This window comes from Dromaius novaehollandiae, chromosome W, assembly GCF_036370855.1.
Source record: "Dromaius novaehollandiae isolate bDroNov1 chromosome W, bDroNov1.hap1, whole genome shotgun sequence".
NCBI lineage: Eukaryota > Metazoa > Chordata > Aves > Casuariiformes > Dromaiidae > Dromaius > Dromaius novaehollandiae.
Genome location: NC_088130.1, coordinates 45306810 through 45331092, shown reverse-complemented (window position 1 = coordinate 45331092; position 24283 = coordinate 45306810). Strand labels below are relative to the sequence as shown.

Below are 24283 nucleotides of genomic sequence, written 5' to 3'. Positions count from 1 at the left end.
TGTAGGTAAATGTACTGCTGATGTGCATAAGAAGAAAAGAAAATGTTTTAGGAATACTTGGTGAAATCACTTAGATTTCATTCTAAACATTAGCTAGGCCATTAGTAACTATAAGACACTGACAATCATCAAAACCCTAGAGGTATCAGAGATCCAACATTGTTTAGCTCCATAACTCTCAGCCCAGAAAGTGTGCACAGAACTACACGAGGCTTAAAGCATTCCTTTCTCCCCCTGCTGTCTTAGGGGCTGAATACTGCGTTGATATGCAAAGAGTCATTAATTGATTATGAGTGAAGAGCAGATTTTCATTGGTTTGAGGGTCCAGTTTCACATTACACTTAATGCAGACTAGCTGAAGGTTGCAGCCAAAGGGGATGGTACCACACCATCCTTCCTCGCTGCCCCTCAGCCCAGCTGTGCTTTCCAGCAGCCTCCCTTGTATTGGGTGTAGCAATAGCCACGGGCAAGCTGGAAGCATGAAACAGCACCTTTAATAGACTTTGCCTAAAAGCTGAACTTAGAAGGTTCTGAGTTTATTAATGATTAATTATAATCTGTGTGTCTTAGTTGCCCACATGGGAAAAAAATGGTGAGAAGAAGAAAGGAGATTGTTTAACTGTTATAGGGATACTTTTAGAAATAGAGACGAGGGCTATGCCAAAGATGGTGCCTTTTGGAAAAACTTTGTTCAAGATGTTGATCACTTGACCTGAGCTTATATTATAAACCAGGCCAGTCTAGCTGCAGAGCTGAATTAAAGATCCCAGTTTATCATGTAAACTGGAGTCATGTTCTTGGTTCAGGGAAAATTGTCTGATTCCTGTTCCCTGATAAAATTGTATTTATTATGGAATCATAGTCTTATTTTGAAAAGTAATGTGAAGGTATGAAGTGCCAAAAACCATTTATGGCACTGTTGGAAGAAGAGAAACTTACTTCTCAGTTGGTAATGGGAATTTGTTTTACCGATGCATATTACAAACACTATATTCTTATTTTAATGTTATTTAAAATAAATGTTAGCTAGATATGACTCCAGAGAAAGATACCAAAGATACATTTATTCATGGAACTTCAGTTGCAAAATGGACCCGCTAGTATTGGGAACTATCATTAAAATAAATGGGCTGTCTTGAAAATACTATAATCTCCATTTCCTCTTCCTTTCACTCAAAAATCTGGAAATGAAAGGAATTGTTCATAAAGATCAAATGATAGCTACAAACCTCAGAAAGGAAAAAAATATGTTTAAGGTAGGATTTTCTTTTGGTAGACCCATAATAAAGCCTACACAGACAGAGAGTCTTGTCAATCTATTAGATTTCTATAGTTCTAAAACTTGTCCATATTTAGTTTTATGATACTGCTTAGAAATAAACTTCCAGAAAGCCGTAACAGTGGCTACTGTTCTCTCCCTTAGGAAAAAAGGAAATCCAATGTTTTCTGGTCAGCAGTAGGAATTCCACTTTGTAATTTGACACTCTTAATTCCTCTCCTCTCAAAGGCAGTAAAACAAAAAAATAAAGGCAGAACAGATTTTCAAATAGTGTAGCATTTGCAAATCCTTATGCACCTTTAATGTTCTGTTGGCACATACAAACTGAAAGCTTCATAACCTGGCCTGTTTCTTGCCAGTTCCGGCTCTCTGCAGATCGTCTAACCATGCATATTTAACTGAGAATTCATGCCTCAGAGTTTCTCCAATTTCATCCCTATTGTTCCAAGCTCTCAAGCAATAATCAGGGCCATAGAATAGCCTAGGTCTTCATGTTAGGAGACTGGCGTAGCTTTTAGGAAGGTATTATTCACTTTTTCCTGTTTTTTTAATTTTTGGTCTCTAGTAAGCAAGTGATGATAGCATTTTTCTCCTGCGTATCTGTGTAGCAGTAAAAAATGGATCTTCTCATGCTCAAAGTGGGTAGCTCGAGCTCAAGTTTGTCAGTCAGTCTGATTTCTTTCTGACAGGTTCATTATTTCTCAGCCTGTGATATGGTGATGGTTAAAGCCAGATGTGCAACTTAAACAGACAATTTTTTTTACCTTATTTCTACATGACTAGAATTTGTCTGAATCTAAGAATGTTTTAATCAAACCTGTTTTACCACAAGGCTTGTGTTTTACTCAGGTAGTTGTGTTGACTGCTCATGCTGCAGTGAACTGGGTTAGGTTCAAGAATCAGTGTCTTGAAAATACAGCATTACAATCTGCTGTTTCATTTCAACTTTTGTATTTCAACGGCTGACCAATTTCTGGTTGGCAGCATGACTGTGGATATGGTAGTAGTGAAGTGTGGGTGATGTTGATTGTGGTCACTTGGTTCAAGAGAATGGGATTCCTAAACTGTTGGAATTACAGATGATACATGAGCCCATTGTCTTCTTTCCTCATGATCTTTATGAGTACATCTGCCGGAATAGGCACTTAGTACTCAGTTGTTAAGTTTGGCTCCTTCCTGTGGTTGTCCAGGATAGAGTGAGCATGATATGTCTGTCCTGCTTCTGTCCTAACAGCACGCAAACCTACTTATCCCATGACCAGTGGTTGCACTGTTTGTAGAACATGATTGTAGCATACTAGATAGAACAAGTGCATTGCTGTACAGTTTTCCTTGCTAGTATAAGCCCTGCTTACTCATCTTTCTGTGATGCACTAAGTGATGGACATAATTTTTACAAAAGTCATTGCAAAGTCCATGGACTCTGGACTAAGAATGTTATCCAGTTGCTTTGGCTGCATGGTCTCATTTAGGATCTGTCTGAGTTCATGCTTATGCCAGCATGTCCTCTGATTTTACCAGAAGAGCTCAATGCTATTTGAAAAAATTAGATTATTTGGACTGAAAGACTTATCAGCTGTGACACAAGTTTCAAACTCAGTTGGAACAGTGTAAACTTCCATAAGACTTATTTGTAGTAGGAACAAATGTAGTAAGGACAGCTGTATAACAAAATCTCTTGTTGCTGTTCTCTGTGCTTTCTGAATGTGTGCTTCAGATTATCTACATATGTTGAATTTCTGCATCCTTAGTCAGCTCTGCCACTAATCTTTTAGAGATGCTGTTGGAGACATACTGATTTTTGGAACATTTCTTAAAACTATGATATTTATTGGATTTATTTAAGAAGTTATGAGAAGTTCTGCAGCTAGTGCAATTTTCTTGGGAAATCACAGCAAGGTTTAGTGAATTTTTCTTGTACCTTCAGTTTGAGTATATCCCTATACTTGACATCTCTGGTACATGACATCTAGTTCAGAGCCTACCAAAACAGGTATATAAACTATTTATCCAAATAAAAGCCCACACATTTCAATATGTAGAAGTCTGTTTACTAGAATATGGTTGCAACAGTAAACTGCAACACAATGTCTTTATGCTCATAGGAAACAATGTGGCTATTGTTTACTGTCATTCTTATCAGTGAATGTTATTCAGCTGAAATTTATGCATTACCTGCAAAGCAGAGAGAGATTTAGAAGGAAGTAGATTGGAAATTACTACACCCACTTCATAGGTGCACCACCTTAGACTTTTGCACTACCTTCTGCAATCAGCTGCTGGGAGTAGGGATGACTAGCAATAAGGTGGAGAAGTGCAATCTCAGACTCTGCACGCTTAATTGTGAGTCTGAGACTTACAGTTAATCACAATTAATGTTCTTTTATATTTTGTTAGCTTCTTGCTAGTGAAAAAAAACACATAAAGCTGAAATATTTTCAAGTAACTATCATATTATTTGATGAAATAAAATAAAGTTATTTCCAAGTTTGTTACTGACACATTGCTAAGGAGAAAACTTGAGTCATCAAAATGTGTGTCATCAGACTAAATTAGAGCAACATAATTGCACTTAACTATTGTAACTGCTTTTTTCCCACACTGTTGTTTTATTTTTTTAAACTTCAAAGTCTCCAAATTTCTCCTGATTGATGCACTGATACTTTAACAATGTCTTTGTTGTGTACTGCAATCAGACAAGTGCTAATCCCCTTGAGGAATCTGGCAGGGCTGTGGGAATCTTCCAACCATGGTTGTATGGCTCCCTATCACAAATGTGATGATACTGTCAACTTCAGCTGACTTGACAGAATGTGCTAATGGTGGTGAGGGTGGGTTATATCAACTTTCTGTATTGACTTGTGTGTTTAAGGATCATTCATTCACTCATTCTTCACTGTCTCTGGTGGGGATTTTTGGAATGTTCTGAAAGATGTTATAGATAAAAAGCATACTGTAGTTGAATAAAAAAAGACTGTAATCAGAAAAAATGAAAGGAAAAGCCGCCAGGGAATCCTAATAAAATTGAAATAAAATTACTAGAGAGAAAAACAGAAGGTGAATTATAAACAGTGAAACTGAATTTTAATGGACATGCTACTGGTGTAATAAAGACAACTTTCATTTGATTAATTTCAACATTTAAGAGAAAAATCAAGCAATTTTAAGATACTGAATGCAGTTCTGCTCACCGTACAGTGATGTGACCTCAAGACTTTAATTTACTTATTCAATTGTTTACAAGCTATTTTAACTGAACTCTTTAATATCCTTGTTTGTTTTTCCTAAACAGTTTCTAAGTGCAGAATAATTCCATTGCAAAATCATTTTGGGGGCAAAGGACATTGCATCTGATTCATTAAGTGCCTAACAGTGTAACCTCATAGTTACTCAGTTTTGGATCTCTGCCTCAAGCCATGATTGCCATTCTGGAACCGAGCATCCACTTTTCTTGTAACCTTACCAGGGTTTCCCCAAGTACAGGGAAATCTTGATTCTCATTATTCTTAGCTGCTCTACAATTCTCCTTTCTCTGCACTTACATAAGAAAAATGGAAGATACTTGCCCTTCAAAAGATCTAGTAGACCTATTAGTTGCAAAATATTTATTCACTGGATTTGGATTTTTATGACCACGCTATCAAGAAGTCATCCTGATTAAGAAAATAAAAGGAAGGGGTGGTTAATGTATTTTAATTATAATAGGGATAGCGGAGGTCAGGCCCTTTATGGTTCTTTAATTACTTTGAAAAGGGAGAAAACCAAGAGCCTGATTTGTTTTACTCAGTGAACTATATCTGTGCTCACTTAAGTCCATTTGGTCTATAACCGTTTCTGGAAGGACCATGATTTGGCTGAGTCAGATGTTTCAATTGGAATCAGATAGCCAAAACCGCAAGAATCTAACTCGTTAGAAATGGTGAGTATTCAAAAAATGCTGATCTACAAGACTAGCATATACATAGTAAGTAGAGAACATAAATAAAAGCTTCTACCGTACCCAAGAAGCAGCTTAGTGTTCTTGTAGTTTTGCCACTGTTACATTATTGGAAAACCATGTGCACTTTGCCATATAAGGCTGATTTTCTTTGTTTGCTGTTCCTAAGGCAGAGGTTGTATATTAACAATGGCTTTAATCCTAATTTTCGCTGTGTAATACTTGGTCTGAAACTGCTGTGTGGAGCTGTTTCTTAATGACCTAGTACCAACTCCTTTCTTCCTGGACTGCTCAGAATGATTATACTTACTGGGTGCATCATTGCAGCACTACAGATTCCCTGACGAAACATAATGCTTTGGTTTATCAGAGCAAAGAGGTCTTATTCTTCTCAGTTTATGATATCATACTTCTTAGCATTTTCTTCTTTAGGAGATTTCTCCCAGATTTCTCAAGTATTTGTAACCAAATGCAACTCCCAGGAAAGATCATAAACTGAATTAGTTATGATGTTAGGATACAAATTCTGCTTACTTGTCATTCAGTGACTTTGCAAAATGAAACAATGTGCACAGTATGAGGTGGAGTGCCTACCACTTTATGATATAACAATGTCTTTATGTCTTTTCCTGCTGTGGTTACATTTCTCTCTCCAAAGTTTACCATTTTTTATGAATTTTGCACAAAAGCCAAATACCAAATAAGAGAATGTCAGAAGAAACTCATCAATGAAATAGTACAACCCTAAAATTGCCATTTTTTTTACAGCTGACTCACTGAATAAAAATAAATGTCTTAAAGTTTTCAGTGGGATAGTTCTCCAGGTTTATTTTGAAACCTTTGAAGTTGCAAAACAGAATTACTGTGTGACAGCCAGCACGGCATTATTGTGCCAGCTACACCTGATGTACTATATAGTTATTGAAGTTAGCTATGATGCCAAGCCCTAAGATGTAGCTGATAGTTAAGTACGATCATTGTACAATGAAGCAGCAATTTCTGTTAATCTGGCTTTGCACCTCAGAATTTTCTTTATTCACTACAGCTCTTTACAGGTGTTTTGGTTCTGAGGGAAAAGCATGCACTAATGACTATACAACCTACTCTGATGGATATGCGCCTTATCTTTCTTTGTAATAAATTTCTTCCTTTCTCTCTCCTCTTGAGAGCCCTATAATTATAAGCATAAATAGCATTTACTTTTAATCAGTTGTGGTATTTTAATTCTCTTTTCTAATTTCTTTTTCATGTGATTCCCAGTTGCTAGTGTGCTTGCAAGATCAGTACCATCTGCAGCTATTTCAAAATGCTAGGTTTCCAAGCTATTATTTTGATTCCATCTCATCTAATCAAACAGTGAAAGCATGAATTCCTGGTACTAATCACTGTATTATTCCTAATGTTATCTCTAGCTAAGAGTTCTTGTCTGTGTTTTAATGGAGATCATTCATCACTCTTGAAAAGGTAATTTAATTCTTATAATGATGCAAAACATAACAATGCAATTTGAAGTCTTCTACTTACATGCAAAACAGTTGAAAATGCAGAGTGATCCCTTACCAGGACATAGATAGACTCTTTGAGAAATAAAAGGCTATTTTAGTGCTTGTAAGTATGTGATCTGAGAGATGTTTAATTTAATAACATGAGAGATGTTTAATTTAATAACAAGGATACCTGTTGTGGAAGCAAATTTTATTCTGCAGTCAGAACTGACTATAAACCTGGAATAGATTATTTGATTATTTCACAGAGACATGGCAATTGACTTATCAGAAGACAGTAATACCACTGAACATATATAAATTCAAAATAGTGTCCCAGAAGAAAAATTTAGATCTCTTGTAGTGAGTGATGGTGCAGTAGTATTTATACTCCAAATAATTTTAAGGGCTGTGAAAAAATTACTTTTTTTCCATGAGGGTGATCAATCTATTTCAGAGACAAGGATTCATTACTGAGTTTTTATACAGTGGTAAGGAGAAACCTAAGGTAAAGATCCCAGCAGATCTCTTATGCTAACATACAGAGATATGTATCCGAAGATTAAATAAGCAAGAAGGAATGTATTACTAAACAAAGCAGTGAAAAATACGTATTTTAGCAGAAGGCTGGATCTCTAAAAAAAACTTAGTTGCCTGTGTTCCACAGTCCTCAAGACCTTGACCAGCAAAAGCTACTATTTAGGTCTCTCGTTTTTATATTGAGGCTGATTTGCACATTCTTTTACATCTGAGACAGACATACCATATCAAACTAAGTGATGGATTCATCTTCCAGTGAAAAATTTGAGGAAGATAGTGCTCTCTACAGGGAAATACCATAAATCTGAATTATCAGGCTACTTCAGTATGGTTTTCTCAACCATTAAACTTTTATCACATTCACTTGAATGTGAATGTGTGAATGTGAGAGTTTATCACATTCACTGGGCTTTACATTATTATCCAAAAATAGTTCCATTACTCTGTCATGGATAGTTTCAGGTACTAGAACAATTGTAAGTATGCTGACACAAATTTTGTTTTTTCCAGACATCTCCTGTTTAAGCCGTCTGAACAACTTCTGAGGTTACACGTTGTTCTTCATAATAATGTAAAATTGGCAAGCTTGTTTGCAAATTTTAAGTAAAAAGTTGCTGACTTTTCCAAATTTACTCAGTGTATGCTACTTGCAAACATTTCTAAAACTTAGGCCTGCTGTCTTAAATTTAGTGTTGTATGCTGCACTGCACAGTGAAACTGTCTCACTTCAAAGGCTTTTGACTTTTTAAAGTATCGTATATAAACTTCTCTGTATATCTTATATTACTCTTTCTGTTCAAATTCAGAACACATGGCTATGTCCCAAGGAAGCTAATATTGTAATATGCTGTAGTTTGCCCAGTTACAAGGAAATCGCTACATTGTTGTAACTGTTAGTACTTGATTGTGATTAGGGATTGACAGAATAAAAGTCTCCTGGTGTGAGTCAGTGCTGGAGTCAATAAACAGACTACATGAAAAATTCAGCATGTAAATTTAAAAGACATTTTCCTGATTAACTTACAAATCTTTTCTGCTAGGAAGATCCATTTCTTCCCAGTCATATAGACTGTATTTGATCCTTCACATTAAAAGATCATCCCGCAATTAACGTCAGTGTGTACTGTGCGTATCTTTCATTCTTTGGAACTGACATGCTGTTATGTGCCCCTGGGCTGCTTAGGACATCTGAATCTCTTTAATCTGACACATGTCAGATTAGTACTGTAGTGAGGCCATAAACATGAACATGACTTAGTCCCACAGAATGTGAAGGATGAGTTAATGGTATCGTAGGCCTTTTCTTCAAGAGAGTTGCTCTAAACTGTGACATTATTATTTTCAATTAATACTTGATGGGCGTTGCAGGTACTTAACTGCTTGAACTGTCTCAGTGTTATTTTTTTAATTAGTTTAGCAGCTAAAACTGTCTCAGTGTTATTTTTTAAATTAATTTGTAACTCTATCATAAGGTATTGCATTCTATCTGCTCTCTGGAAAAACAAAATACATTCTCTTAAGGCCTTCTCTAAGAAGTCCTTAAGGCCTTCTCTAAGAAAGCCTATACAATATGTCCCCCAAAAGGTTAATTTTTTGAATCTCAAATATAATGGAATAGTTTGCGGCAAGGTCCAAGCATCTGGAAAAATAATTGCTTCTCAGGAAGCTTAAATTTAAACACAGAACAGCCCTTTTGGGGGTTTTTGGTTTATTTTCAGAGTTCTGGTTTAACCAAAATATATAGTGTTGGCCAAAGCCCTAAGTTGTATGCCTTCCAATTTAGTTTCACAGTCAATAAGCTTCAAAACATCAAGTAAATGCTTCTGAGAGAAAAACAGAGATCAAAGTGAAAGTGTGATTCAAGAGAGTGTATCTGTTTATCTTTAACTGAGAATTTCACACTTCTTCTACACTGTCTGGAAATGAAGAGCTAACAGATCTAGCCTGTTACGTAATTTCATTTTGGAGCTAGATGGGAGTATTGCAGATACTCTTCAGAGTTCCCATATTCAGACGTAAGGAGGGTTCCAAGAGAGTTGTGATTAGAGCAGCAAAAGCAGGTAAAGTGAAACTAGAGCCACATGAGACAAGAAAGGGCAAGATTTCAGAAATACCATAAGGCACTGTGTTACAGATGGCTGGCAAATAAGGAAGGTACTAGTTGAGACTTCTAGTTAGAAGACATCATTAGATCCTCTGTAAAAACAATTTTAGTGGGGGTGTGGAAACTGTGATTGAGATACATCTCATCTACAGTAGAAAACAAAGAAGGCAATTCAACAAAAAGCAATTGGCATTATCGTTTTTTCTCCTTTTTCATCCTGTCAAAGCCATAGTCAGCGTGTACAATCCTGAACATCCAGACAAGTATAAAATATGCCAGGAACTTCCCATCTTTGAATGTAGAGCTGGATATTAGATCAAAAGCAGCACAAACTGCCAGTGGGAGTAACCAGTCCCTCTGACTGGATTTGTGTTGCCCTGCATCTCACTGGTACTCCAGCTGGAGCTCAGAATGACTTAGTGTGATCATACTTCAGTCCCTCCCTAGGCAGAATTGCCCATGCCCATTTTAATTCTGAGAAATGTTTAAGACACTTATTCTAGAGCTGGGGTTATGGGGCAAGAAGCCCTTTTTGCTGAATTTCTTTTTGGGTAAATCTTCCCAATTATCATACAGTTTCTTCAGGTCTTAAATTACTTTGAAAACCTTCAGTGTGTTAGAGTTATAATCTTTGAGGTTTTCCCATCTCTAATGGTGCTAGCACTGATGAATGAATAAATGTAAAATAATTTTGAGATATATAATTCCTAGAAATAGCACTAGAGTATTTCCTTTAATAATTTGTAATACAGCCAGTAGAACTGAAGGACATTTTGGACAGAGTCCTAGAAAATGCCTCATTTGTGATAAATAAGCTAGCAGTTGAAGAACATATCAGAGTTTCTTTTTTCAACTGGATATATGAGTTGATAGAGTAGTTTCAGATACTATTTGCATAGTGTCCTGCTCAAGATCATTAAATCATTTAGCTCTGCATGTTTTCTCTTAGCACTCCTTAGGATGTGAAAAGATATTTTAAGACATTAGAAGAGAAATACATTAGCATAGCTGGGTACTAATGTGGGAATATCAATAGATGAATGTCATATTTAAAACTCAACCTCTTAAATTATTTATTCCTAATGGATGTCCTAGTTTGTTCAGTAAAAAGGACACTGCTAATTTAATTTCCCATGAATTACCACCTCAGAGTGCACTTAAAAATACTCTCTGTCCTAAAGCCCCAAATTATGGGAAAGGAGATAAAACAGCTGTTACTGCTGTTGTGTCAGGCAATATATATTTGGCTAGACAGCTTTTCTTCATACTACTTGCAATAATATGTGTTTCAAAAATACAGATTAGACACAGCGATAAATCTGGATCCCTTCAGTGAGCCTGAGTGTCTGCATTCAATTACAGCCTTCTTAAAATACAGTGGTGGATTCCTGCTGGTACCGTACTGGCTGAGTCCCAAATTAGTTAACAATTACTCTCCCAAAAACACTGAGCTTGGTTCAGAGCTGGAATGCGAGGCATAGATACTATTCCTTAGAATATTCACTAGGGTCAATAGATACCTTGTAAAACCCTCTGAAGGCCTTTTCTTCTCACGATTCCTTCTTTTTAAAGATCTCTGATTGTGAGACACTCCATTTTAAATGACATTATTTCTTCAATTTGTTTTTATTTTAATGAACGCATGCTGCTGCCTTGCATACTCTGCAGGTCTGGAAGAGCATTCTCTTCATCACTTTGTCAGGGAAGTTCTAAACAGCTCTGTCATTTGTCCCGTTTATACTTGTTTCTAGTATCAAAATAATCTCCAAACAAATTAAACTAACTTTCCTGAAGTGAGGGTGTTCAGAATTACCTGAAGTGAGGGTGTTCAGAATTACCTTAGACTTCCTTCTCCTGTATAGACTAAAATCTCAGATTATTTTTCTGGAAGTTTTGGAGGTAAGCCATCAATTCGAACTCAGCCCAGTTAAAGACAGCTTGCAGTTTTTTCTTTCAAACCTTCTTTCCATCTCCTTTCTCACTGTAGACAACATCTCACTGTTTCTGCCACTCAGAACTGATCTCCCCTTGGGTCCTCACATGCAGACAGTTTATATATTGTACATTCATTCTATGTAGTATCTTTAAAATAGCATGTTCTCTGGCTATCCATGTCTAAAACTCTCATAGAAACATTATTTTATGTCTTAATTATAAATTCATCTTCTATGAACTTGACACATTCAATATGATACTGCTGTTATCCACTCAGGATGCTCTTGCACTCTTTCTTTATTAACTTCAACATAAGATGCTAATTTTGAATGTCCTTTTTAGCTTAACCACAGGCTCTTCTCATCTCTCATTTGGTACCAAAATGTCCTTTATATTACAGGCAATTTATGATGACAGATTCTAGTGCCATTTTTCTTGCACTGATACTTTTGTAAAAAGTGCTGATCAGTAACTGTAATTGATAATTCGGTCTCATTATCTTTCTGCTTGTCTGAATCTAGACACTGGGTTTTTTTGTCTCATTTGTTTAGAGGGTATGATTTTTCTGGCCAAGAGGCCATCGTTTCAGTCTACGTTTATAGTACGGTGCGAGTCTGATCCATGACCAAGATTTCTACAAGCCATGATTAAAGTTGCAGTAGATGGGTTTCCCAGACTTAGATTTTTTTGAATGTCCTTTTTTTTATTTTTTGTCCCTACTGTCACTGGCTATCGAGCAGATGGATCAGATTGTTTTCTGTAACATTACATGCTGGTTGACAGTAGAGTAATGAACTACTGAAAAATCAAATGTCATAGCTAAGTGCTTACAGGAACCAAGAATTCTGAAGCTGTAAACAAAAATATGCATTACTTGAAAAAGATACACTTTCTTCAAGAACTATCTTGGTTGATGTTTTACATCTTACTTTTCTTCAGGGGGGAAAAACAAAGAAAGCACAAGAAATAACACCCATTCCCTCACTCAGTTCCCTCCAACTTCTCAACTCTTCCAGACTTGAGTCATCTCTTTTGTATATTTTTCACCATTTTTTGTCTTTTTTTCTCCTCTCTTCCCATTTTTCTTTGGAGTTCTCAGGATGAGTTCCAATTCTAATATTGTTTTTCCAGCCACTGATCATTATGGTTCCTTGACAAAATTCTTTCTTCTTTCCTTCTTTCCTACAACAGCCAGTTAAAAAAAAAAAAAAAAAAACAGAAAAGTGAATATAATCAGGGAATGTATCCAAGGTGAATATATTTGAAATTTACAAAGTTAAGATGGTTTTGCCCTTTAGTCTATCTACTTCTTCCAATTAGAATATGTATACATGATATTCCCTTTGTTCATTTTCAGCTTGTTTTAGGCACCGTATAGATGTTTTTGTATCTTCTCCAATATTTCTTTAATAGTTTCCAGTGACTGTTCGCAGACTAAGTGAGATTTTCCTTTTGAGCCAAATAGTGTCTGTTCTGCTGGCCAACCTATATGTTATTTGCTGATTATTTGGATGTAGCAGCGTCTTTGGTTGTTCTTTCTGTTATCCTGTTTTGTCTGCCCAGTCTATATTCTATTCTTATAACCTTCAGAGAATGTTTTTGGGCCGCATCCAAGGCTGTATTTATTCAGGTGAACTTCAGGAAATTTCAGGGTAAAATAATCCTTCATTCTAACAAGCCATAGAGAATATAAATAGATCAATCAAAATGATGTCAAGTATTACTATCTGGGGTTATAAGTAAACTGATGTTTAGGGAGGAAAACTGTCTAAACAAATGAATGCCTACAAAGTTAATACTTGGGAAGATCTATGAGCAAGAGGAAAGAGCATTATATCATCTTTTCCATGTAATATATTACCTAATCTAAAGTGTGCTTGTTTGACATCTCAATTTCCTGTTTGTATAATGCATGTGTGCTAAGTTCTGATGATGGATTATTTGTTTGTGCAGTTGGGTTTCAGATAATCGGAATAAAAATGTTTAGATCTGCACATCAAAGCCAATATTGTAATAAGTTAACATTAAAGCATTTGTACTTTGATAGGAGGAAGTAACAAGTCTCTCACACCAATTCCAAATAAATATTTATTTCAAATTAAGAAAATAAGATGCTATACTTAGATCTCTCTGGGTCCCAAATCTTGGTAGTACGCACAAACTCAATCAGCCTTTCTATGGATATGCATTTGCTAGACTAGATCTTGCTGTAGGTCTGCTTCATCAGTTAATATGCAGGAATTACACTTATGCAAGTATTAATTCCTTTATGCATTAACAGCTAGTCCTGCACATACCTTGTTTCTGTCTCGGCCTGTCTGCACTTTGACCTCTAAAATAGAAGTACTTGAACAGATTTCTGAACTCCTCCTGTAATCACTGGAGACGGGTAGTTCTCCACAGCGCAGCACTGTGCTTGCACGTATCAGCTGCTCCTCCTAGGCTTAACTATCGGCGTGTCCCACTGGACAGTTGGGGATCTCAGGCACTTCGAGCAGCCCAGTCCTCTCCTGGGCTTTCAGGGTGCAGCTTCCTTACTTACTGGTCACAACTGCCTCCTCCGAGACTCATTTAGCCACGCAGACTGACACGCTGAGTTTGCCACACAAGTTTCTCTGTACAGGGTAATATAGTAAATATTAAGTGAAAAAAATAGCCCAAATTAAAATGTTCTAAGCCGTGGTTGCCCGCTATGTACATGTAAATCAGTTTCTTATAAGTTGCATCGCAGTGTTGTATCGGTAATCATTTTCTTTTTATCAGGAATCATCATTCCTGTTGGGTAGTTCCTTTATCCGTTGCTAAGCCTGCACATAAGCTCTAACTGAGAGCAGCACTGTGTGACAGTTCCTGCTATGTATTTTTAAATACTACATTTGGACATTTCCTCATGTGCGCTGCCTTTCTGATGTTCTACAAGTGTTTTGTTTGGTTTATCATTTGCACTGTCAAACTTCTCATTTCTCCAGTTGCAGAACTACAAGCATGAGATTTCATACTTTATGGATCTTCACAGCATACATTTGGGCCATACTGCAGACTGATAAGAAAGTTGTCTTCACTGTGCTCAAAAGTGTGTCTGAACTCCAGCCTCCTTGTGGAGACCAAGCTGTGAGCGTCTCTCTCCCCTTAGGCTTCTGAACACTGAATTCTCTCCTAAAGATAAATAATTAATGGAAGAGGAAGAAAAGAGCTGCTGTCACCAGTGGGTCCACTAACACCACAACCATCACTATCACCTTTTGTATGACTAACAGGGTTGAGACACCACTCCTTATCCCATCACTCAATTGCAGTGAAACTTATATGATTTGAACATACATGGATGCCTATGTTTAGATACACAGGGAACTTTGTAAATGAATATTACAGATACATTAATATTTATCTTCTTTCATTTTAGGTAATCTCTATTAGATGAATAGGCACTAAATCAATAGGCACTTCACTTAATCTTTTTAGGAGTGGATAGATGATCGGTGAGAAAAATGATCTTTGGTACAAAAATATTTGCAGTGCAGTTTTTTACACTTTCCAGTTTCATATTATTAATGGACCATCAAGGTTGTAACACATCCTATTGAAATGGCATAATCTATCTGTTTGGAAAAACACTCTGATCCTAAAGTAATTGTGCTATCTATTACAAAGACTGGCTCAAAGTGTATCTAAAGATGGGAATGCAAGAGGTTTTATAGCTTTTGCAAATTAATATGTCAATTACATTCATTTTGTATTATCAAATAATGTTCTGACCGCTCTGTTTGTTTGAAGTCTCCAGGGTTAAAATATTCTTTAAACATATGTTTATTTTTGGACAGACCTACTGAGTTGTCTCCTATTGTATGTTAAAGTAGCTACTCTCTGAGGTCAGAAAGAGTTCAGCTTTACAAAGATACCCTTATTTTGTAGAAATGGGATCTTCAGAGTCTTTAATAGGAACAAACAAAAATATCTTTATTAAAACTTTTTTTGAATGATTCAGTAGATGACTTGTCTGAATTGAAAGGGGAAAAGAAATGTAAGGACACAAGTTTGGACAATAAACAAAGCCGTGAAAGCATATGTTCTATTTTCAGTAAGTGTAGTTAACCGTATATATGTTTTGAATGTTTCTGCTACACAAGCATTATTATTGTTTATTTTTTTCTACTTCCTGCTTGTTTCTTCCTCCTAAACCTACATACTTAGGAAAATATTAACTGGCTTTTGGTTTTCTGAGCAGCAGACACTAATTACGAAGAAGGCCTGGATCCAGCAAGCGGACCCACTCAGATGAGTGCTGAAGACTTCGGAGACCCAAGCTGTCAGCAGGGCCTGCCTGAATAGTTCTCTCTGTACTGTCAGAGAGTGAAGCAGTAATTCTGCTCTCTAAAAGAACCAGAAACATAGCTGCAGGTAAATGTAGTGTTCATGAAAGGTAGCAGTCTGATAGCTATGAAAAGAGTACTTATACTCCTTGCTTATACCCCTGAGGAGGACAGCTTTAGCTACAGCAAAGCAAGTTTTACATTGGTGTAGTGGTTCATTTTTCCCCCAGAGAAAGTATTTCTGAGATACTCAGAGAGATTTATTTTATTTACCCACTTAGTGGCTGGTTTATCTATTGCAACTGCCAGTTCCAATCTAGCAAGTGAAGCTGCTTTTGGGAAAAGCTGTATGAAGTTAGACACTTGTCACCCACTTGAAACTATCGGAATATTACATGAGGACACAACAGCAGGGAACAGCACAGGCAAGCGGGGACATGTCCAAGTCTAAACCATAACTTTCTCTGCAGGTATTTGCAAATGCTTTAAATGAGTTTCACTGCTGGTAGACTCGTATATGCTTAGAACTAGACATCTTAAGACACTTTAAAATTTACAAAATTCTTGAAAACCTTGTGTCATCAGAATGCTGCTTTGAAAGTGGAAGAATGTTAACTAGGATTTTAAAGGGAGACTTCTGGGGAATGACTAGTTCTGAGGGGAAGACATTCCATGAAGAGGAAATAGAAGCTTTGCTGACAATTTGAGACATTTTACTGCAACGTAAGCTGTATAATAGTTAATTGCATGTTTTCAGAAGATCACGATGAAGAGGAATGTTTGGAGATGGGAGAAGCTTTGTATTTAATGCTTCTTCTAAGACTAGGTGAAATGGAGCGGTAGTTGGTGTAAGAGGTATCAGATTCATTAGTTGTTTCTACTGTAAGGTTAAGCAGTAAAATAATTAATACTAGGCTCGATATTACCAATCTTGCAGGTCAGTGCCAGCTCTCAGCCATGTCAGCTGGAGGAGGGAGGTGAACGAAAGTTGGCTATTTAAACCGGTTTGATTAGGGGTGAACATTTCGCTGCCGTGAGAGGACTACTGCCAGCCACGCGGGTGCCAACACGCCGGCCCGCAGCCGTGAGCACCGCCCGGGCTGCCCGGGCGCCGGGCGCGCTGCGGTTGCGCCTGCGGCGCTGCCCGGGCAGTGTGGCAGTGCCGGGCTGCCAGCCCCGCCACCGCGGGCCCCGCCGCCCCTCCCGGGTCCCCAGCCCGGGCACCCCCGGCCCGGCCCGGCCCGGCCCGGCCCGGCGTGGGTGGCGGTCGGGAGACGGCGGTGTCAGGGCGGGGGACGTCAGTGAGGGGCCGGTCCTGGGCCGGGCAGAGCCGCCGCGCTCCCTCCCCTCCCTCCCGCCCTCGCGCGCCTCCCTGCCTCCCTCCCTCCCTGCCGCGGCTCGGCTCCCTCCCCTCCCGCCGGCCGGAGGCAGCCGGGTCGCGCTCGCCGGCTCCCACTGCTCTTCCCCCAGTGAATGGTCGCGGCGGGAGCGGGGGCAGGGCGAGCCCGGCGGGGCGCGGGCCGGCGGCGGCGGCGGGAGCGGAGCCCCAGCGCGGAGGAGCCGCCGGCAGCGGGCAGCGCCCGGCGAGGTGAGGCGGCGGCGCGGGCGGGCGGGCTGGCGGGCGGCACTCGGAGCGTTTCCATTCATCGCCCCCGGGCCTGGAGCTCTCCGCCGGGAGAGGGGCTGTGGCTGCGGCCGCGGCGGGGTCGGGGAAGCGGCCCGCGGGGCTGCGAGCGGGCGGGGGCCGGGGGCCGGGCACCGCGCCGAGGTAACGGCGGGCTCTGCGGGGCCGGGGCTGCGGGGCTGGCGAAAGCCGCTCGGCGCCAGCCCGGGACGCGGCGGGCAGGACGGTGCCCCGGCACTGCGCGTGGCGAGCGCGGGGCTAGCGCCGGGGCCGGGGGCTCGGGGGTCAGGCCGGCGGCGGGGCGGGCTTCCCGCGGGCGGGCGGGCGGCGTCGCCGTGCTGCGCCCCTGCGGCGGGGGGTGCCGCCGAGCACGCTGCGCGCTCCCGCGGGGCGGGCGGCGCGCGTGGCCCCGGCAGGCCGGCTGCGCGCCGCGGGGCTCGGGCGGCGCTGGGACGGTGCCTCTCGCTGCCTCCCGGCCGCGAACAGCGCCGCTGCGCGCAGCAACCGCGCGCGTCGTCGGGGCGGCGGTCACGTCAACCCCGGGAAAGCGCCCGCCGCCCCCGGCGCCGCCGCCGCCGCCGCCTTTCTGGGGGAAGCTGCGAGGAGCGGGGGCGGCGCGGCGGGTGCCGGGCGGCGCAGCAGGGCCGCGGCGGTCTCTGCCCACAGCCCCCGCGCCGTCGGCCATCTCGGAGCCGCGCGTGGGCCGGCGGCTGCGGGGCGCTGGGCTGCCCCGCGGGCGCTCGCGTGGAGCCTCGGCGCGGGGCTCGAGGGAAAGCGATTCAAAGCTCGCCGCGGCATTTTGCACTTTACCTGCTGCCTCCGGTGTATTTTTCCCTTCCCGTGTCTCTCTGGGCTTTGCTTTTTGGGGGTTGTTTGTTGTTTGGTTTTAGGTTATAGGATTCTTCAGGAAAGGGAAAGAAGTGAATGGCACAAGTATCAATAAAGGTGTATTTGTTGTTTTAGATGTCATTCGGAAGGAACTTAGTGATGTTAATGCCATTATTCTTTTTAAGATGGCAGAAATTTGGCTCCATAATTTAAAAGTTGTGAGTGCATTGGAGCAATATCAAATAAAACAACACAGGCTAATAATGTTGTGTTCTGACACGTGTAAATACTGCCAATAACTGGCGTCAGCGTGGATGGATTGCTCCATTTCAGTAGGTTTACCCTGAGCCAGAAGTAAGCATACTAGACACTGTGAATGCGCAGATCCTGATGAGAGATTTATTATTAGGAATAACTGAAACAACAAAAAGCTCTAGCTGATCTCATCTGGAAGAAAATATTATTTATATTAATTAACAGTTTGGGCTTTCTTAAGAAAACATTCCTAGGCGCTATTAAGGATACCTCAATGAAAATGTCAGCTCAGTCCCAGTCCTCCAGTTGGTTCCAGCTATGCAAGCATACACCTGCTTGGGCCCCGTTGCTCACAGTGAGGCCTGGTCGCAGAAATCCTCTTATGGAGCTGTGACTCATTGAGGCCTTAATATATACAGTGCACAAAGAATGGTTTATTAGCAAGTATCCATAACATTAAATAAATCAATATTCCCATTTAGTCTTCAGAAAAAAACATGCTATAAAATGTAATCTTAATTAATCTGTGGCTTTTTCTTGAGTATTTTCTTCTCTTCCATCCATTGATAGATCATCAGTCTGTTCTGCTATGGCAGTTAGTAATAAGAGGATTTAAACTCAAACACAGTTTATGGCACCATTTCTTGATTTTTATTACATGTTAGTTGCAACCACTACAACTTTAATCACATCGCTGCTTTCTTCACAAGTCTTCTCTGTCCGGGTCATGAGTTAGGTTTAATCAGTACTTAGAAGATTGCCCACTTAATCTTTTTTAGTTAATCATCTGTTTTTATTAAGCATTCTGGGAGATGCTTGGGTGATGATGTACCTGCATATCCAACAAGTCACAGTTGTTTGTTTTTAAGAATAAAAAATTACTAGGGCTGGACATGACATTTCTGTATAAGAATGCGATATTCCTTTTTTCCTATTTAATCAACGTAAGTCCTCCACATCATCCAAGTCAGTCTTCATTGTATTGTGCTGGTAAGTTTGCACCAGGAACACTGAGGGCAAAGGCTGAAAAGAAGCCAGTAATTGCTGTGATCCTTTTTTATGTTCTGGCTTGTAATTGTGAAAATTGCTTGTACTGTTCTGTAATGCAGTAGAATAATGATATATTAAATGCAATGTACTATTGGGTCAGTAGACCCTTATTTGGATCAGAGGTGATCTTATACTTGGCATCCATCAAGAAACCCAGTATTTTATTTTGCATACTTCAGCAATGTAGACATTCTTATCTAAATAATCATTGCGTTGGAAGGAGGATTCATTATTTTTATGAGTGATATGAAGCATACCCAATTATTCATCAAACTTTATACTTCCAACAGTTTTTACTGTTAGACACATTCACCGTCAATTGGATGACTACAGAATAAATGAGAAGCAGTGGACGTGAGCAGGGACTGCGCTGTACGAGGACGGATGGTAGCTCTGGTGGAGCAGTTGACTTCTTCCCTCCTTTGCCCATCTCCATTCCTAGCACCTACTACATTTCTAGCTGTTTACTGTAGGCAACAGCCAGTTTCTAGGAACTTCCTCCTCAGCATTTTAAAGCCAACTCGTTACAGGGCAGGAGGAAAGGGAAGAAGTCTCCACACATAGGAACAGCTAGTAAAGTGACTAGGCTTTCCCCTCACTATGCCTTCATCCTAGACCTGTTTAGTGAAGCTAAGACAGAAGGGGGTGAGGGTGACTACTCCTCTATCCCTCGCATTTTCCTCACTTGCTGCACACGCGTGTGCACACACGCGCAGGTATGCACGCACACAGCTTCTCCTGTTGGCTGAGCAGTCTCGCCACGCAGCCTGTGGGGAGAAGAGCAAAGACCAACTTTTGAACTGCTAATGGTTTTTGGCAATGAGATAAGCTGTTTTATGTTCCCATTCCTATCTCCATGAAGAGGGCTCTCTGTGATTTTTCATTTGCCTCTTTCCTCTCTGTTTTCAGTTCTTCCCTTCCCCCACAACAATTCCTATTTCTCTGCTTTCAGCCTAGGGGATAAATCATTCAGGGTGTCAGCATTTTGAACTTCCTTGGGAACAGGGGCAGAGGTGATGAGCTGCTAGAAGGTGTTACTGGCTCTCAGAGCCCTTTCTTTGATGTAGAGACAATTGCAGATGTGATTACAGCTGACAAGTCTGTTAAAATGATGCCAAAGACTTTTGTTTTGCTTGTTTCTACCTTCTGGTTTTCAAGTTTTCACAAAAATTGACAGGATTCTCCCAGGTGATGGGGCCCAAAATCTTTCCTGGAAATGTGGAATTAATACGATGTGTTATTCCAAAATTGTCATACTACATACAGAGGAACTGGAATTAAACTGAACATAGGGTCTTAGAAAAACAAAGAGAAAAAGCAGTCTTCTATTACTTGTTATATTACATTGCCAGAGCGTTATGGTCATATACTCTAAAAACTGTGTAAATAATAGCTCTATCACTTTGTTTTTAAACAAACAGCCCTTTAGGTAAGGCAAATAATTTCAATCATTTTCATGATGTGTTGTAATTAAAAGTAGTTAATGCATTTAAAAATGTTTTACTGCTGATCTGAGATCTTTATTCTTTAATTGTTTCTCACTATGTTTGGACTGTAGGAAGTCAGATATAAACCATGGATCATTATTTTAACACCTGTTAATCAAAGAATAGAATAATCAATTTTCCTGGAAGTATTTTCCTAGAAGATATTTTCATCGTCGTTTATGTCTAGGATCACAGAAAACAGGTTTTTCAGAGTTTGCATTGAACATTGAATGGGTCCCAAATATAACTGAAACTCTGAATTCAAAGAATATACCAAACAATTGGTTTTTAGTGAGTGAGTATCAAATCACAGTAAAAGATATTTAGGGTTTGTTGTGCTGTTGACACAACAGAATCTAGTTTCAGTAAATCTAAAAAAACCCCACCCCAAAACAAACAAAAAATCATTTACAGTCTGTTATTAAAGACTTTTCTCATTTTCCTTGTCTTCTTGTCCTGATAATCATGTTATCTTACTCGACTTGTGAAGTCGAGTAGCTCCATAGTGAAGATAGATGTGAACTCTTGAAGGGAGTCCAGAAGGTTTTGGCGTGGCTGCGTGAGCAGAGAGCTGTTGTGACATTTGTTGCTTGAATTCCACTTCTAATTCATGTTGGTTTAAGTGTTCTTGATTGGGGAAGAAGGGGTTTGAGGGTTGAGGGCCAATGATGAAAGCATGGAAACTAAATGATAAATTATGAAAATGAAATATTGTACAAAGAGGAAAAAAAACTTGTTTTGGAGGAAGCATTATGTTGTGTTGCAACCGGGTAAAATGACCAAAAGTAATAAATAAAGCCAGAAAACTGCAAGACACACAAGGAAACTTTACTTTAAGCTGATTTTCAAGGTGTTATTTTCATTTTCACATTTTTACTGCTTCTGGTGCTAAGGAAGGCTTAATGATTCAATGTTGCTGAAGCGGCTGTACAGCTTTCTATGTCAATGCTGTCAATGTCCCATCTCAAACTATTTTTTCTTAATACTGTCTTGCTGTCTTAAGGACTGGAGGTATTGTTCAATTCATGTTTCATACGTGGTAGCTATAATTTTATCAGTGAAAATGCCTTGTTTTGGAATTAGCATTAGAGTTCATTCATTTGGCATTCATTTGGCTAACACCTGACACATTTTTTATGTATATGTTCTCATGCATCATTTATGATAATTCACTCTTAACTATGTTAATGCTGATGCTGTGTTCCAATAACTAACAATATTTTTGTAGATAAAATAATTTAGGAGGTATTCACTTTAACACTACAATTGATAATTATTTTAAGTTGGACTGCAGTTCGTTGGACTTTCTGTCCTGCAGGATTCTTTTTGATCCCAAGTGTTTCCTAGGTTCTTCTGCTAAGGTGCCTGAAAAAACCACTGTTTGAGCTCAGTGTTCACAATTATAACTTGGACCTGGTGTGAACTGAACATTGCACTGGTTTACTAAAAGTCATACAAATTTTAAGCCAGCTTCATTCAAGCCATGGAACTTCTCTAGGTAGATGAGGCTTTGGGTAGCTGTGACATGACTTTCTCCCTTCAGCTTTGAGTTATAATCCCTTAAACCTGTTTGGGAAGGATCACTTGTGATGTGGTGGGATAAATTCAGTCTCCACATTTGATCTTCATTTGAGATTGCAGATAGAGTGCCAGCTGGTGCCATCTGTGTTTATGGATTTTGTAGTAGTATTCAGAAAATTATCTGAAAGCCAAATCAGTTTACATAGGTCAGTGAATTGCTGTTTGCAAGGTTTACGTCTAGGATCACAGAAAACAGGTTTTTCAGAGTTTGCATTGAACTTTCATTTCTCAAAAACTAACCCCTTTAGTAAAGTGCATGGTGGTGCTAATGCACTGTTTTTATGTGCTGGCAAATGCATTTGAGAGAATCTTCATTTTAATGGTTACATACTCTTGTTTTTGTCTCTTAGCACATGCGGTGCAAACAGTAATTGTGGGGAGGAAAACCTGTAGCAAAACATACAGTTTCATATATGGAGGTTTCTTCCTGAAACATAAAATAACTGGCGTATATGCAGTGCTATATGTGTGTATCACTGTTCCTGCAGTAAAGCACACGTAGAATATAAGATGGTGCAGATGAGAATAAAATTTGTTACCTGTCTGGAGTATAATAGAGTAAGGTTTGTACAGAATTTCAGAAGGTAGTTCTTTGTCTGCAAAGAAATAAATAATCTTTCTTCATTTTGCATATAAATATTTAATATTTATGAATAGTATGTATTGAATTCTGCCTGTAATATTATCACTGGAGGGCACCTTATGCAAGTACTATAGCCCTCTCAGTCTTTTATTTCATGAAGTAAACAAGACAGTAAATGTACATAGTTATCATGACGATAGCAGTTATTACTCTTTTTTAGAACAGAACAGGCCCCTGATAGGATCTGACTATCCTTCTGCACGGCCAAATCTGAATAATTCAAAGTTCACAGGAAAATTCTGATGGAAAACTGACCTGTTGAAAAGGGAATTTCAAATGCAAGTTCTATTCTAAATAAGGTAATGTATTCTTGTGTGGCTTTTACATGTTGAGATTAGTTGCATATATTTGAATTTTAAATTGCCATATTTGTGGATTTGTTTCTATATTAAAAATTGTTTTAACTTACAATTTCAACAGTAAGTGGTGGGCCAAATTCAGCATGATAATTAAATTATAGTTTTATGCTCAATAGAAAGTTTATGCAACATTATGTCTCCTCTCTCTTTTTCTCTCTCTTTCTCTTTTTTAATATTTCAGTAGTACTTCTGCATCGATTTTTTTCAGTACGGTGATGGTCTCGTGTGGTTTACCTTTCAAGAGTTGACAAAGGTATAACTTTTCTCTGTTTTAGGTTTTCTTTGTGCTTCTAGTACATGACAGACAGCTAGAGTGCAAGATTTTCCACAGACTGCCCAGCTGATTGCTCTGTCGAGGTGCTAGATAATTTAGCACAAGCTGCCAGTTTGCAGAATATCTATGAGATTTGTGTTGTGCATACATGTTTATTCAGTCATTAGTCATGATCATGACTGCATAAAATCAGTGTAATTACCTTCAACCAATCTTTATATCTGTGTGACCCAAAGCACATTCCATGACAGCCCTGACAGCATGAATTAGAGCTTGCCTTTCATCGCAGCCAAATTTGGAGTACTGAAATAGCCAGTCTTTCTTGACTGTGCTTAGTGCAAGAATGTTGAAGTGGAACAGTGAAAGTTTAAAAGAGAGTGCAGTCTGAAAGAAAGCCTTTGGAACGCTCTAACCCATTAGTGCTCAAACTGCCCATATCAACAGCATTTAGGTAGCTTTTCTGTTGCATGAATTGCACAGTGGATGTGCAGTCTGCCACTTTCAGGATGCATCAGGTCATATGTACGTATCCAGTGTACTATGCGTGCAGAGGACACATCTGCTTCTAAGCCATGTTTGAAGAAGGCCTGGAA

General features: G+C 39.5%; 2 protein-coding genes across 7 annotated transcripts in view; both read left to right on the top strand.

Annotated features, from left to right (window-relative positions):
- Nucleotides 1-15344, top strand: part of LOC112987068 (arylsulfatase B) — a 90518-nt gene extending 75174 nt beyond the window's left edge. The window contains exon 10 of the transcript XR_010385817.1: nt 14249-15344. The gene's annotated coding sequence lies outside the window, so the exon portion shown is untranslated. The remainder of the gene's footprint in view (nt 1-14248) is intronic.
- Nucleotides 15345-16927: 1583 nt separating this feature from the next.
- The window catches only part of LOC135323456 (LHFPL tetraspan subfamily member 2 protein), a 134582-nt gene continuing 127226 nt past the window's right edge, over nt 16928-24283 (top strand). For 4 of the 6 annotated variants that reach the window (XM_064500822.1, XM_064500817.1, XM_064500821.1 and 1 more), the window contains exon 1: nt 16928-17177. The gene's annotated coding sequence lies outside the window, so the exon portion shown is untranslated. Of the gene's footprint in view, nt 17178-23217; nt 23357-24283 lie in introns of all 6 variants that reach the window. The other 2 variants (XM_064500819.1, XM_064500818.1) reach the window with 2 other exon arrangements.